General features: G+C 39.6%; 1 protein-coding gene across 2 annotated transcripts in view; it reads right to left on the reverse strand.

The window, feature by feature from the left end:
- Nucleotides 1-15,350, reverse strand: part of MEMO1 (mediator of cell motility 1) — a 140,215-nt gene that overhangs the window by 124,087 nt on the left and 778 nt on the right. The gene's annotated exons all lie outside the window — the stretch shown is intronic.

Consider the following 15,350-nt stretch of genomic DNA (forward strand, 5'->3'; position numbering starts at 1 on the left):
AAAACAATGGACAGACATGCAAGGAATTGATAAAAGCACACACCTACAAGGAAGGGGGAATATGAAATTTACAAAGGTGGTATAGGAATGAGCTTCTCAATCCTTTAATTGTTAAAACATATGAATGTATTCACAGTATTTTTAAATGTATAACTTAATTTAATTTAAAAGAAAATAATACTGGGGGTGCCTGGGTGGTTCAGTCGGTTAAGCTTTCGACTTTCACTCAAGTCGTAATCTCAAGGTTCATGGGTTGGAGCACTGTGTTGGGCTCTGTGCTGTCAGCCCAGAGCCTGGAGCCTACTCTTGATTCTAGGTCTCCCTCTCTTTCTGCCTCTTCCCTGCTCATGCTCTGTCTCTCTCTCTTAAAAATAAATAACCATTAAAAAAATTAATTTAAAAGAAAATAACTCTAAACCAATATTAAGTATAATTCACATGTATTTTCAATTTCTAGGTTGCCCTGATATCAGGAAAAAAATAAAAAATAAAAAGTTACTTTTTTTTTAATTTTTTAAATGTTTTTATATTGGGCTCAATGCTATCAGCACAGGGCCTGCTTCACATCCTCTGTCCCAGTCTCTCTGCCCCTCCCCCCATTCGCACGCACACATGTACCCACTCTCTCTCAGTCGGTTGAGCATCCCACTTCAGCTCAGGTCATGATCTCGCGGTCTGTGAGTTCGATCCCCGTGTCGGGTTCTGTGCTGACAGCTCAGAGCCTGAAGCCTGCTTCAGATTCTGTCTCCCTCTCTCTCTGCCCCTCCCCCGCTCATGCTCTGTTTGTCTGTCTCTCTCTCTCTCTCTGTCAAAAATAAATAAACATTAAAAAAAAATTTTTAGTTAAAAAATAAATTAATTTTTAAAAAATTTTTTAAGAAAATATTCAGATGAGGGGAACGTGGGTGGCTCAGAATCAGTCAGTTAAGACTCCAGCTCACAATCTTGGCTTAGGTCATGATCTCTTAGTTTGTGAGATTGAGCCCCAGGTTAGGCTCTGCGCTGACAGCACACAGCTTGCTTGGGATTCTGTCTCCCTGTCTCTCTCTCTCAAACTCAAAACAAATAAACTTAAAAAAGAAAAGGTAATATTCAGGTGAAATTAGCAGTTATTTCATTAACTTTTTTGAACTTAAAAGATGTCACTGATGGAATTGAAAGCAAATTTAGATACTGCACAAGACAAAAAAAAAAAATCAGTGAACTTAAAAGAAATTACACAAAAGGAAGCAGAGAGAAAGAAGAAAACAATTCTGAATTAACTATAGGGCAATACCAAGCTATTTAGCATACTTTTAATTGGAGTCCAGAAAACAAAGGGGGTAAAAAGAAAAAATATTTGCGGTAATAATGATTATGACAAGTATTTTTCTAAATCTGCTGCTAACTATAACCCACAGATCCAAGAAACTTAGTGAATCCCAAAAAAGGATAAACTCAGATCACTCAAAGGCACATGATGATAAAATAGCAGGAAAATGGTAATAAGTTTAAAAAAAAAAAAAGCTTAACACAACCATAGGAAAAGAAAAAAAAAAAAAACAACACTGTATTGAGAGAAACAAATACTTTTTAAAAAAATCACAGAATTCTCAGAAGCCGTGCAAGCCGAAATTCAATAAAACATTTATAAAGTGCTAAAAGAAGTAATGTCAACACACCTACTGAATTCAATTTTTACCAAACCACCTATCAAAAATGGGGTAAAAAAGCTACAGTAATCAAAACAGTGCAGTAATGGAATAGGAAAGATAGACATAGAGACCAATGGACTAGAACTGAGTCCAGAAATAAACCCAAACATCTATAATCAATTGATTTGAACATTCAACAGAGAAAGAATAGTCTCTTCAACAAATGGTGCTGAGACAACTGGACATCCACATGCAAAAGAATAAAGTTGAACCCAAACCCACCCCATATACAAAACTTAACTCAAAATGAATCAACAACCTAAATGTAAAAGCTAAAACTATAAACTATATAAAACTATATAAACTTATTTCTCAGAAGAAACTGCAGAAGCAAATCTTCATGATCTTAGGTTTGTCATTGGTTGCTTATATATCACCAAAGCACAACAAAAGAAAAATAAATAAATGAATGAATAAATAAATCTGAATTTCATCAGAATTAAAGTTTTTGTGCATGAAAAGATACTATCATGAAAGGAAAAGACCATCTATAGAATGGGAGAAAATACTTATAACTCATATGTCTGATAAAGGATTAATTTCCAGAATATCCAATGAATTCTTTTAACTTCATAAAAAGAAACAAACCAATTTAAAAATAGGAGAAAGACCTGAGTAGACATTTCTCCAAAGATAATCTACAAATGGCCAATGATCACATGAAAACATGTTCTTTATCACTAGTCATTAGGATGGCTATTATCAAAGAAAAAAGGGGGGGAAGAACAAGTGTTGGCAAGGATGTGAAGGAAGTAGAACCCCTGTACATTGCTAGTAGGCATGTATAATAGTGTGGCTGCTGTGGATATCAGTTTGCTAATTCCTCAAAGAGTTAAATATGGAATTACCCTATGACCCAGCAATTCTACTCCTAGACAGATACCCAAAATAATTGAAAGCAGGGACTCAAGCAGATACCTGCACACCAACATTCACAGGACTATTAATTCACATAGCCAAAAGGTACAAACAACCCAACTGTGCATCAACAGATGAATGAATACAATATGGTTTATACATACAATGGATATTATTCAGCCTTGAAATGAAATGAAATTCTGATACATACTAATTTGGATACGGATGAACCTTGAAAACATATTAAGTAAAGTAAGTCACACAAAAAAGGACAAATATTTTATGAGTCCACTTAACCTAGACACCTAGGATAGGCAAATTCATAGATAAAGAAAGTAAAATGGTAGTTGCCAGGAGATGAGAAGAGGAATCAATAGGAAGTTAGTATTTAAGGAGTACAGACTTTCAGTTGGGGAAACCATTGGTGATGGCTGCAAATTATATTAATATACTTAAATGCCACAGAAGTGTACACTTAGAAATTGGTAAAATAGCAAATTTCATGCTATGTACATTTTACCACAATAAAAAAAAAAAAGGGTCTTCGTATACCTAGGGCCTTGCTAGTTTATGCTAACAATATGATTTGTCGTAAATTCCTGTTTTTGTTTTCCTGATACCATGGGCCACACTGTATCACTATGAGCTCTGCAAAAGACAGGAGAGCTGGAGGCTGATTAGTTAAGGTCAGTCACAAGAGTGCTCTATGCCTGTAAGACTGACACCCCCAATAAAATAAAAACCTGTGATACCACGGCCCAAATGGGCTTCCCTGGCTGTCAAGACTTCATACTTGTTGTCAAATCATTGATGACAGAATTTAACACTGTCAGAGCAACTGCACTGAGAGAGGACACACTAATACCTGACTTGTCCTGTACTCCACTATATGCACCTTTCCCTTTCTGTGATTTTCATCTGTATCCTTTCTCTGTAATAAACTATACCTGTAAGTATAACAGCTTTTCTGAGTTCTAGGAGTCCTTCTAAGGGCTCATCAAACCTGAAGGTAGTCTCAGTGACCCCTGACACCGATGAAAAAGCATGTACCATACAAATATTACCTATGAGAAAGCTGGACTGGCTTTATTAATATAAAACAAGGAACACTTCAGAACAAAAATATTACCAGATATAAAGAGGAACATACATAATAATAGTTAATTCAAGAAAACATAATCCCAAACGTGTACATTAAATAAGATATTTAAAATACATGAATCAACAAATCAACAAAACTAAAAGAAACAATACACAAACCCAGAATTATAGTTGCAAATTTCAATACTGCTCTCAGGAACTAACATAAATAATAAAATAAGGAAAATCAATAGGAATGTAGAGGACTTAAATACAATAACCCAACTTAACCTAATTAACATTTAGAAAGCATTCCACCCCACAACTACAGAAAACATACATTATTTTCAAATGAACACAGAACATTCACCAAGACAGACCATGTAATGAGCCATAAAACAAGTCTATTGTTAGTTATCTGGGCCCAAGGGAGAAAAACAGATGCAACATTTCCTAAACTTACTTGACCATAAAGCCTTTCTGCAAAGGCATCTCCAGGGACTACTGTTTCTCATCACACTTTGAGAAAAGCTATCCCACCCATTTTCACCCCTTCCTATTTCTACTCCTAGTTGTGACTAGCAAAATAAGGGAATTAGTAAAAATATCCTTTCCTTGGCTACTCTGCCCGAACTAGCCAATCTTGGGAAGTACCTGCAAAAGTCCTAAGGCAGGAATAAGCTTGACATATTTGGGAAACAGTAAGAGGGCCAGAATGGTTGGAACAGCATAAAGAATAAGTGGTAGGAGATGAAATCAGAAAGTTGAGCAGAGGTCAGAGCATGTAAGACCTTCTAAGCCTCAGGAGGAATTTTGAATGTGATTTTTTAAGTATGAGGGGAGGGTTCTGAAAAATGACTATTATCTCATTCACATATTTTTTTTTTAATTTTTTTTTCAACGTTTATTTATTTTGGGGACAGAGAGAGACAGAGCATGAACGGGGGAGGGGCAGAGAGAGAGGGAGACACAGAATCAGAAACAGGCTCCAGGCTCTGAGCCATCAGCCCAGAGCCCGACGCGGGGCTTGAACTCACGGAGCGCGAGATCGTGACCTGGCTGAAGTCGGACGCTCAACCGACTGCGCCACCCAGGCGCCCCTCTCATTCACATATTTAGAAGATATCTCTCTCTCGCTCTGTCTCTCTGTCTCTCTCTCTCTCCCTCTCTCTCTGTTGTGTAAAGAACAGAATGGAAAGTAGGCAACGAGTTGAGAAGCTCTGGCAATAGCATAAACGATGTCGAAGAGCAGAGCAGCCTAGACCAGACTGAAATGTGTATGTCAAAGAAAAAACTCCAAGGCAAATCTATATTAACTGCACTGAGAAGTCTTCAAGCATTTTCTTTACTTGGCTCCTAGGCTATCTCATTCTCCACCTAATGAGATGCTCAGTTGGTCTTCCTTACATGATCTCCCTCACCTACCCAACCTCTTCAGGTTGGAAACGTTTTAAGGCTTAGTCATGAACCTCTTTGGCCTAGCTATTCCCTTTCTTGTGATTTCACCGGACACTTGGCTTTAAATACCATCTATATAATGATAATTCCCAATTTTACATCTCCAGTCTAGGCCTCTCCCCTAAAGTCTAGGCTCATGTACCCACGTGACTTACAGTAAGTACCTCAAAATTTAACAAACCAAAATAGAGCTCCTAACCTTCCTCTACCATTTTTTTTTTCTCATAAGTCTTCCCTACCTCAGGTGGTAGTAACTCCATTACTGCAATTTCTAACAGATAAACCTTAAGAAATATCCGTGACTGGAGCGCCTGGGTGGCTCAGCCGGTTAAGTGGCCGACTTTGGCTCAGGCCATGATCTCATGGTTTGTGAGTCTGAGCCCTGCATCGGACTCTGTGCTGACAGCTCAGAGTCTGGAGCCTGCTTCAGATTCTCTGTCTCCCTCTCTCTCTGCCCCTCCCCCACTCACACTCTGTATCTCTCTCAAAAAAAAATGAATAAACATTTAAAAAATTTTTTAAAAAAAAGAAAGAAAGAAATACCTGTGACTTATTTCTCTCATACCCCACTTCCAAGTATGGCAGCAAATCCCGTCAGCTCTACCTTCAAAATATATCCAGTAACCAATCACTCTGACCTGCCTCCACTGCTATTATTACTCAATGCCAGCCTTTATCATCTCTTACTTGGATTAGTGCTTTCCTTGTAACTGGTCTCTCTGGTTCTGCCCTTGCCACTGGCTTCACCACTCCCTGACACTCACTACAGCAGTCAAGTGATTCTAGTAAATCTAAATGGAGCATGTCATCAACTGCTCAAAACCTTCCAACAGCTGTCTCACTCAAGAAAAGTCCTTACAATGGTCTTCAAGACTTGTCTGACCAAAGCACCTCTGTGCCTCTGCTCCAGCCATTTACTTTTAACCTCATATCACACTACTCTATCCATGTCACTTCATACCAGTTGCAATGGCCTCCTTGCTGATTCTCCAATACTCCAAGCCAGCTTTAGCTTCAGGACCTCTGAACTTGACGTACCTTCAGCCTAAAATTATCTTGGCGTCTAGGGGCGCCCGGGTGGCTCAGTCAGTTAAGAGTCTCATGCTTTCAGCTCAGGTCATGTGAGTTTTGTGAGTTTGAGCCCCATGTCAGGCTCTGCACTGTGTGGAGCCTGCCTGGGATTCTCTCTTTCTCCATCTCTCTCTGCCTCTCCCCAACTCATGCTGTCTTTGTCTCTCAAAAATAAATAAACTTAAAAAATTATCTTGGCCTCTAAAATTACCTACAATGCAAGGCTTGCTTTGCCTTGCCTCTACTTCCAGTCTTCACTCAAAGTCATTCAAATGAAGTCTTCCCTTCCAATGTTATTTAAAATTGCAAACTTCCCTCCGATTCTTAAACATTTTTATGCATCAGCAGCTCTGATTTGCTTTATAATTCTCCATAGCACTTTCCCGTATCTAATATACTATATATTTTACTTACTTACCTTATTTATTGTCTATCTCCTCCAAACAGAATATACACTCTAGGGATTTTTGTTTGTTTCATCTCCTGCTACACTACTAGTCCCTAGAGCAGTACCCTTCACACAGAGCTCAATTTATTCAATACTGAATCACTGAATGTTAAACAAAGCCTCTCCAGAAGTATCAAGTTTTGTTTGGCCTGATTCAAATTCTGGGACCAGCCTAATTAAAATAAACCAATTCCTTTACCAGTATTTATTTTCTATGAATAATATTCAATATTCATAAGTGTTTCTAGTCACACTTTTATCATTTTATAATCTAAATCATTTATTTAACAATTATAGAGATGCTTACTGACTCCAAATAATTCCACTTCTCTCTTACTCCAGCAGCACTACAAACAAAAAACAGTAGCCTTCAGCCAGAAGTCCTGTGTTCAAATCCTAGCTCGCCGTTTACCAGTAGTATGACTCAGGCAATTTGGCCTCCGCCAAGTCTTAGTTTCTCATCAATAAGAGAGCAAGGAGGGGGTGGATTAAAGCCTGCCTGCCTTACCTATCCTATACCTAATCACAGGATTATTGTGAAAATCAAAAATGTATGAGAAAATGCCTTATAAACCATAAGATATACACAAGTGTGGTTAAATGTCAATAGTTTAGAAAAAACCTGAAGAGCAGAAAACTTCAATGTTTGGAGCAGCATATCTCACCATATCTCCTTGCAGTCAGACTGGCTGCCTGCAATCAGACTCCTCCACTTAAATATACCTTAAACAAGTTATTCAACCTCTCTGAGTCATTATTTCCACATCCATAAATGGAGACAATACCAACCTTGTAGTGTCCTTGAGGATTACAGATTATATACAAATATAGGAAACGTACCCATGGAATATGTTTAATGAAGGACATTTTTGCTATCATCCTGGTCTTTCAAATGGACAAAAATCCAAAAGGAGATAACTACAAACTATACCATGAAGGTAAGAAAGATGACTTTGACTTGGAAAATACACGAGAAAAAACAAGAAGGAAAGTGAGAAAGAGACAGTGGTAATCAAACAAAACTTTAACAATTTGCCTATTAAATTTGTTCTTCCCTTCTTGCCTTTTTCCAAGTAAAACAGCAGGATGAAATGCAAAGAAAAATCAGCATACAGAACACTGTATCTAGTAACCTAAAAAGTTAATTTTAAGACTAAATATTATACATATAATCTCTTTACTTCAAAGGAGAATATCTTTATTAGACAGTTTTTCAATTTCTCACACACCGAGATGTATTTTGACACTCTAAACTCAAGGCACATGACAAAAAAATAAAACAAATGCAGTTTTCCAACCACAGCACCCTGACAAAATTTTATTAAAAGTTTAGAAATATGGCAAAATGAATAAAACAACTCAAAAAGTAAAACTGCAGTTAAGACATATATCATACAGGGGTGCCCAGGTGGCTCAGTCAGTTAAGTGTCCAACTTGAGCTCAGGTCATGATCTCACAGTTCATGGGTTTGAGCCCCATGTCAGGTTCTGTGCTGACAGCACGGAGCCTGGAGCCTGCTTCAGATTCTGTCTGTCTCTCTCTCTCTCTCTCTCTCTCTCTCTCTCTCTCTCTGTGCCCTTCCCCCATACTCACACACATGCTCTCTTTCTCTCTCTCAAAAATAAGCATTAAAAAAAAATTTTTTTAAGATATATATCATACAAACACTTCAAGAATGCTTTTTGAAATCATCAGACTTTGCTATATTTCCTTGATTCCAGGACACCAGTAATTATGAGATGTACCATCAATATAACAACCATTTTTGGGGACAGGGTAGGGGGGAAAGGCCCCACATTAAATATACACTTAGACATACCAATTTCAAAAAACATTTAAACAGGGCACCTGGGTGGTTCAGTCGGTTAAGCATCCAACTTCAGCTCAGGTCATGATCTCACAGTCCATGAGTTCGAGCCCCGTGTGGGACTCTGTGCTGACAGCTCAGAGCCTGGAGCCTGCTTCAGATTCTGTGTCTCCCTCTCTCTGCCCCTCCCCTGCTCATGCTCTGTCTCTGTCTGTCTCAAAAATAAATAAAAACATAAAAAAAAAATTTTTTTTAAACATTAAAACATAATGTATCCTTCTGGAATGCTGACAACATTCTATTTCTTGATATAACAGGCTGGTTACATACAGTATGTTAAATCTGAATATTCATCAAAGTGTATACTTGAATACTTTTTCTGTATCTACATTTAGTTCAACAAAAAAAATTTATGTAATGTACCTACTTCATACACATACAGCTATCAACCAGATGAATTATTGATATAAATATGAAAGGTAAAAAGATAAAGCTTTTAGGGGTGCCAGTATGGCTCAGTCAGTCTGTTGGGTGGCTAACGTCAGCTCAGGTCATGATCTCACCATTGGTGAGTTCAAGCCCTGCATCAGGCTCTGTGCCGACAGCTCAGAGCCTGGAGCCTGCTTTAGATTCTCTCTCTCTCTCTCTCTCTCTCTCTCTCTCTCTGCCCCTCGGCCCTGCTCATGCTCTGTCTCTCTCCCTCTCAAAAATAAATAAACATTAAAAAAATTTAAAAAAAAAAAGATAAAGCTTTTGAAAGAAAACATGGGGGGTGGGGGACAGTGCCTGGGTGGCTCAGTTGATTATGAATCTGATTTTTTATTTCAACTCTTGATTCCAGCTCAGGTCATGATCTCATGACCTCCTCTGTGCCATCAGCCAGGAGCCTGCTTGGGATATTCTCTCTCCCCCTCTCTCTGCTCCTCCCCTGCTCGTTCCCTCTCTCTCTCTCTCTCTCTCTCTCTCTCTCTCTCTCTCTCTCCCCCCCCTCTCTCTCTCAAAATAAATAAATATTTAAAAATAAAAATTAAGAATTAAACATAGGAAAGTAGTTTCATAACATTGACATAGGCAGAGATTTCACAAATGGAAATTAAAAAGCACTAACCAATTGACAGACTAGACTTCTTTAAAATTAAGCACTTTGATTCACCAGGACAAAATTCAGCACTCTGATTCACCAGGACACCAAGATCCTGGAAGGGCTAGCTACAGAGTAAAAAATACCTGCAATATATAAATCTAACAAAACTATAACCACAATATGTAAAGAACTACAAATCAATATGAAAAAAGTAAACAACCTAATAGAAAAAGACCCAAAGACTTTGTAACAGATACTTCACAAAAGCAGAAATCCAAATGGCCAATATCATAGGGTCCCTAATATAAAAAGGTGTTCAACTTTATTAGTCATCAGGAAAATAAAATTAAAACTACAATGCAATACCACTACCTACCAATCCAGAATAAGTAAAAATAAAAAGACTGACAATAATAAGTGTTGACAAAGATACAGAACAACTAGAACTCATACACTGGTGGTGGGAGCATCAATTCGTAAAACCACTTTCCAAAACTTTAGCAGAATCTACTAAAAATGAGCATACCATAATCATGACTTAACAATTCCACTGTAGGGGTGCCTGGGTGGATCAATCGGTTAAGCAGCCAACTCTTAATTTCAGATCAGGTCATGATCTCATGGTTTGTGGGATCGAGCCCTGAATCAGACCCCTCGTTGAGCGTGGAGTCAGCTTGGGATTCTCTCTCTCTGCCCCTTTCCAACTTGCCGGGTAATGCGCGCGCGCGCGCTCTCTCTCTCTCTCTCAAAATAAATTTTTTAAAAAAAACTTTTTTTTACCAGAAAAAAAAGTACAACTATGTTCACTGCACCAAATAATCCAATGTCCACCAACAGGAGAATGAATAAACTGTGGTATACTCACATAACAGAATAAAGCAACAAGAAAAAACAAATTACAACACAACAGGGGTTAATCTCATAAATATAATATTTTGAGCAAAAGAAGCTCAAATAAGATATACTTTATGATCCTACTTTATATAGAGTTCAAAAACATGCAAAACTTTTCTAGTGTTAGAATACAAAGAACACAGCAGGGGTTGGGGATTCCAACACTGATACGCTTCTTTAGCTGGGTACTGATTACACGAATGTGCTTATAATGTGAAAATTCATCTAGTCATACGCTTTTCTAAAGGCATGTTACACTTCTTTAAAAGTCTTCTATAAAATGAGGTCCCCAACTGGTGAAAGGATTTCTAATCCTTTCCCACCACCGACATTCTTCATTGGTACTACACTCAGATTTAACTAGCAATGATCTTATATCACGCTGCTGTTCTTCAGGATTTAAACAATCAAGATCTTTGTCCATATTTACTATATGTGAAGCACTTTAACATTCATTCATTCAAATACTTACTAAATACCTACTAAGTATAAAATCTGTTCTGAGTACTCAGGGTACAAAAAATGAGTAAGATACTGCTCCTAGCTTCAAGCAATTCCTAGCGTTACAGAAGACCACACATACAGAGAACCAGGTAAATGTAAAGCTAAGCACGTTAAGAGAGTACAAAGGAACATCAAAAACAGCCAGGAAGAGGCAAGGCAACAGGATAGGCTTCTTGGAGGTACAAACACCTGAGTCTTTAAAAGAAGAGTAGGAATTATCCTGGCAAAGTGCATTCCATCAGACAAACAGCTTGAGTAAAAAAGCACAATGTATTTAAAGAAACAATTAAAGCTGCTACATGTTGCTTTAAGGGGTGGTAAAAGCAAGGACTGGGATGGGGTAGAAGGGAGTGGCCAAAAAGGAGGATGCCAAGTCATGAAGAAACAGACCTTTTCCAACAAGCAAGATGGTCAGTGAGATTTATGTAAAGGAATTATGTGGTCAGAAGATTATTCAGGGAGCTACATGGAGGATGGACTTAAGGAGGATAAGACGGGCAGAAAGAAGGCCAGTTAGGAGGCAGTTATAACTGTCTTGATATAAGATAGTAAGAGCCTGAAATAATGAAATAAAAGCTATAAGAGAAAATACAGAGTACAGATACATTATGCTGCTGGTCTAGAGATAACACTTTGAGAACCACTAACCTACACTAGAAGCTGGCATATTTTTCTGTAAAGGGCCTAAATATTTTAGGTTTTACAGGCCACACAGACAGTTTCTACTGCACTTTTTGGTTTATGCTTGTTTTTTAAACCCTTTGAAAATTAAAAACCATTCTTAGTTAGTGGACTTTACAAAAAAAAAAAAAAAAAAAAAAAAGACCGCAGGCTGGATCTGGGCTGTGGGCATAGTTTGCTGATCCCTGCTATACACAGGTAAAGAACTGAGGGTTAACCTTCCTATGAGATTAATTTTCCTAAAATGCTACTCACATATTAGCTCCCTACTCAGAAACTTCTCCCTTGGTTCTGACTGCCTACTGAATAAGTCAAATCACTATTATGAATAGCATTCACAGGCATCAATACTGTAGCACCAACCTACTTACTATTCCAGGCTCAAGAACTATACCCAAGTGTGAACCTTCCATTCTTATTAAATTCATCTATTCACATTATTTGTCTCTGTATTTTGTGGTGTTCCCCAATGTTCTTTTCTCCTCTCCAAACCCACCTAAATACCATTCCTTCAAAGCACAATTCAAATCCTACCTTAAAGTGATTCCACAATCCTCAGAACTCCTATAAAAGCACTCCTAATTTATCCAAAATGTATTTGCTGCCTTATTACTTACTTTAAATAAACTGTAAATTCCTCGAGGGCAGGGAATAATTTAGACTTCTATTAGTGGATCCAGCATATAACAAGAAGTAAATACAAACAAAGATTATATATGTGTATATACATGTAACATATATAAGTACACACACTTTTTTTTTTTTTTTTCTGAACTGAGGCAAATGTGATTTCACCCATAACCAAATACTTTAATTCTATGGACATGATCTGAATGTAGGAAGAACAGAATGACAATCCACAATGACATCTGTCTCTCTCCTATTACTCAAGTTTTTAAGAGTAGTTCACCAGGGAAAACAATAATAACACAAGTAAAACTTTTCCAATGGTCAAAGTTATCAATATAGGTACACTGGGTAATGTTAAACAAGTTACCAAACCAAGTTGAAGTTTACTTATTTTTACTTCACTTATTTTTTCAAATACAAAATAAGCTTTTACAACTACACTGCTTTAAATTCATCCTTACTAATTACTTAAGTTTAGGGGCGCCTGGGTGGCTCAGTCGGTTGTCTGACTTTGGCTCAGGTCATGGTCTCTTGTGGGTTCAAGCCCAGTGTCGGGCTCTGTGCTGACAGCTCAGAGCCTGGAGCCTACTTCGGATTCTGTGTCTCCCTCTCTCTCTGCCCCGCCGGGCTCACCCTCTGTCTCTCCCTCTCAAAAATAAATACACATTAAAAATTTTTTTTAAAAAATAATTACTTAAGTTTAAAGTCACACACACACATATATATACATACACACACACGACACTCATGCTCTGAATTTTTTTAACAATGAAGTTGTCTATAACTATTCACATTATCAAAATGGCATTATCGATTTCTTTGAAAGTTTAGGGAAATAAGATTGTATTTCAAATTTTTTAAGAAAACAGTCCAGGGGCGCCTGGATGGCGCAGTCGGTTAAGCGTCCGACTTCAGCCAGGTCACGATCTCGCGGTCCGTGAGTTCGAGGCCCGCGTCAGGCTCTGGGCTGATGGCTCAGAGCCTGGAGCCTGTTTCTGATTCTGTGTCTCCCTCTCTCTCTGCCCCTCCCCCGTTCATGCTCTGTTTCTCTCTGTCCCAAAAATAAATAAACGTTGGAAAAAAAAAATTAAAAAAAAAAAGAAAACAGTCCATTACAGGAATTGTTGAATCACTATACTGTACACCTGAACCTAACACTGAAAAAAATAAAATTATGCTTACACACACATACACACACACACACACACACACACACAAAGAAACAAAGAAAGAAATTACTTCATTTTCATTCCCTAATGATAGCTATACTTAGAGAATGTTTTGAGCCGGATAAAAGAATTCCCATATTTGAGATTATTGGAGAAGTCTCTTCAAGTCCAAAGTGTCAACTCTGCCTTATTTTATTACCCAAAGAATGTTCAAGAATCTATAAAAATTCCTCCAGAATCCTTTGTTGAAATTTCAATGCAAGCTACAAAAAAAAAAAAAAAGTTTAAAACACTTAACACTTATAGAAAGGCATAGAAAACAAAACCAAAAGAAATAAATCAAAAGAAGGCCATGAAAGTGAAAACTGAGACTTTTTAACCTTCAAAATACACTGAAGAAGCTTAGTGACTTACAACCCTGAAAAGACTATAATTGATAAACTGGATGTTAGCAATACACTAAATTGGAGGGCAAACCCAGGAGCTAGGGACTCCCCCATTTCTCAGTTCCTGTTCTGCCTAGTACACAGTCTTGGGCACAGCCCCATATGTTGAACAAGAAAAGCTTAACTGACACTCTCAGGTTGTGAGAAATGATTAAATGTTTATGAAGTACTTCAGGACCATGAAGATAAGTCAAATGTCATTTGCTTAGTACAAAACTACAGCTACCTGTTAGGCTTGCAAATTATGATTCTTTTGTGTCTTCCTAAGGCAGCGAATCTTCAGTGAGTCAGTAAAGTGCATGTATTTATGAGCTCGTTTAGCAACTTCAGAGAAATGAATTTTCCTCCAAATCTTTGCTGTCTCACAAACCATGTCACTAGCCAATCCAACTATTTGCAAAAGGAAACCTAATGCGATCCACGTTAAAGTTAGGTCTAGTTATTGATAAGCCAATACCAAATGACTGAAAACTATTAGGAATCACAGGGGAACTTTTCTTTGTTAACTTACCAGAAATGTGACTCCTGAAAGTAATCCCAGAAAACAGTCGCTCTAACAAAACGTTTATTAAAGGGAAATTCCCCAGGCTTTCTTAAAGAGCTCTAAAATGTTTTTAGGCAGTGTGGACAGAAGCCTCCGTTCGCTCAGACCCTAATCTAATTCCTTAGGTACTTCAGCACCTGCGTGGTGCTGAGCGACTAGAGAGTGGCGAGGCTGCTGAGCAAAAGTGCTGATGCCAAATCCCAGCTGCCCCCTTCGTGAATGACAGTAACAATGAAAACACTGACAAAAGAGCTGGGAGGCCACCCCAAGCCAGCGCCTGGCAATACTTCTACTCTACCCCGAACACACAAGAGCTGCAAATCCCAGAAAAGACCCCGCTCCCGCAGACCTCACGGGCGGAGCCGTGGGCTCCGGCCCGGCAACGTGAAAAAGTACTACCCCGCGCACTCCTCTCCAGACAGCTGAGCACCTTAAAGGTGAGAGCGGAGCGCTGCCTCCGGCCAAACTGCCAGCGGAGGAGGGAGAGGACTTCCTCGCGGGAGAGGGGAGAGCGGACGCGGCCGTGCACGCCGCCAGACGGAGGACTGCCCCGGTGGCGGGCGCCGCTCGGACCGCCGGCGGGGAGCAACCGCGAGCACAGGAACGCGCGTCCCTCCCTCGGCGCCGGGTGGGGGAAGCGGGGCTCGGGCGCCGGGCAGACCGTCCTCTCGGGGGGGTGGCAGCGGCCGGCCGGGCGGCCGACCGCCCGCCCGCCTCCCGGGAGCCGGAGGCGGCGGCCAGCAGACTCGGGTCCGGGAGCTCCGGGAGCGCATTCCCTCCTCCAGCCGGGTCCCGAGGGAGGGCGCAGGCTGCCGAGGCGGCCACTCTCCCTCTCGCCCAACTCCGGGCTGAGCGAGAAGGGCGGCCGGCCCCGGGCTGCCCGGCGGGCTGCCCAACCCGGGTGGGGGAGGCGGCGAGGCCGGCCTCCGGGCCAGCCGCTCCCTCCCCACGCGGTCCGCGGCCGGCGGCCGTCCGCGCCCTC

The sequence above is a fragment of the Herpailurus yagouaroundi genome, unplaced genomic scaffold (genome assembly GCF_014898765.1).
Source record: "Herpailurus yagouaroundi ecotype Mexico unplaced genomic scaffold, PumYag 188, whole genome shotgun sequence".
NCBI lineage: Eukaryota > Metazoa > Chordata > Mammalia > Carnivora > Felidae > Herpailurus > Herpailurus yagouaroundi.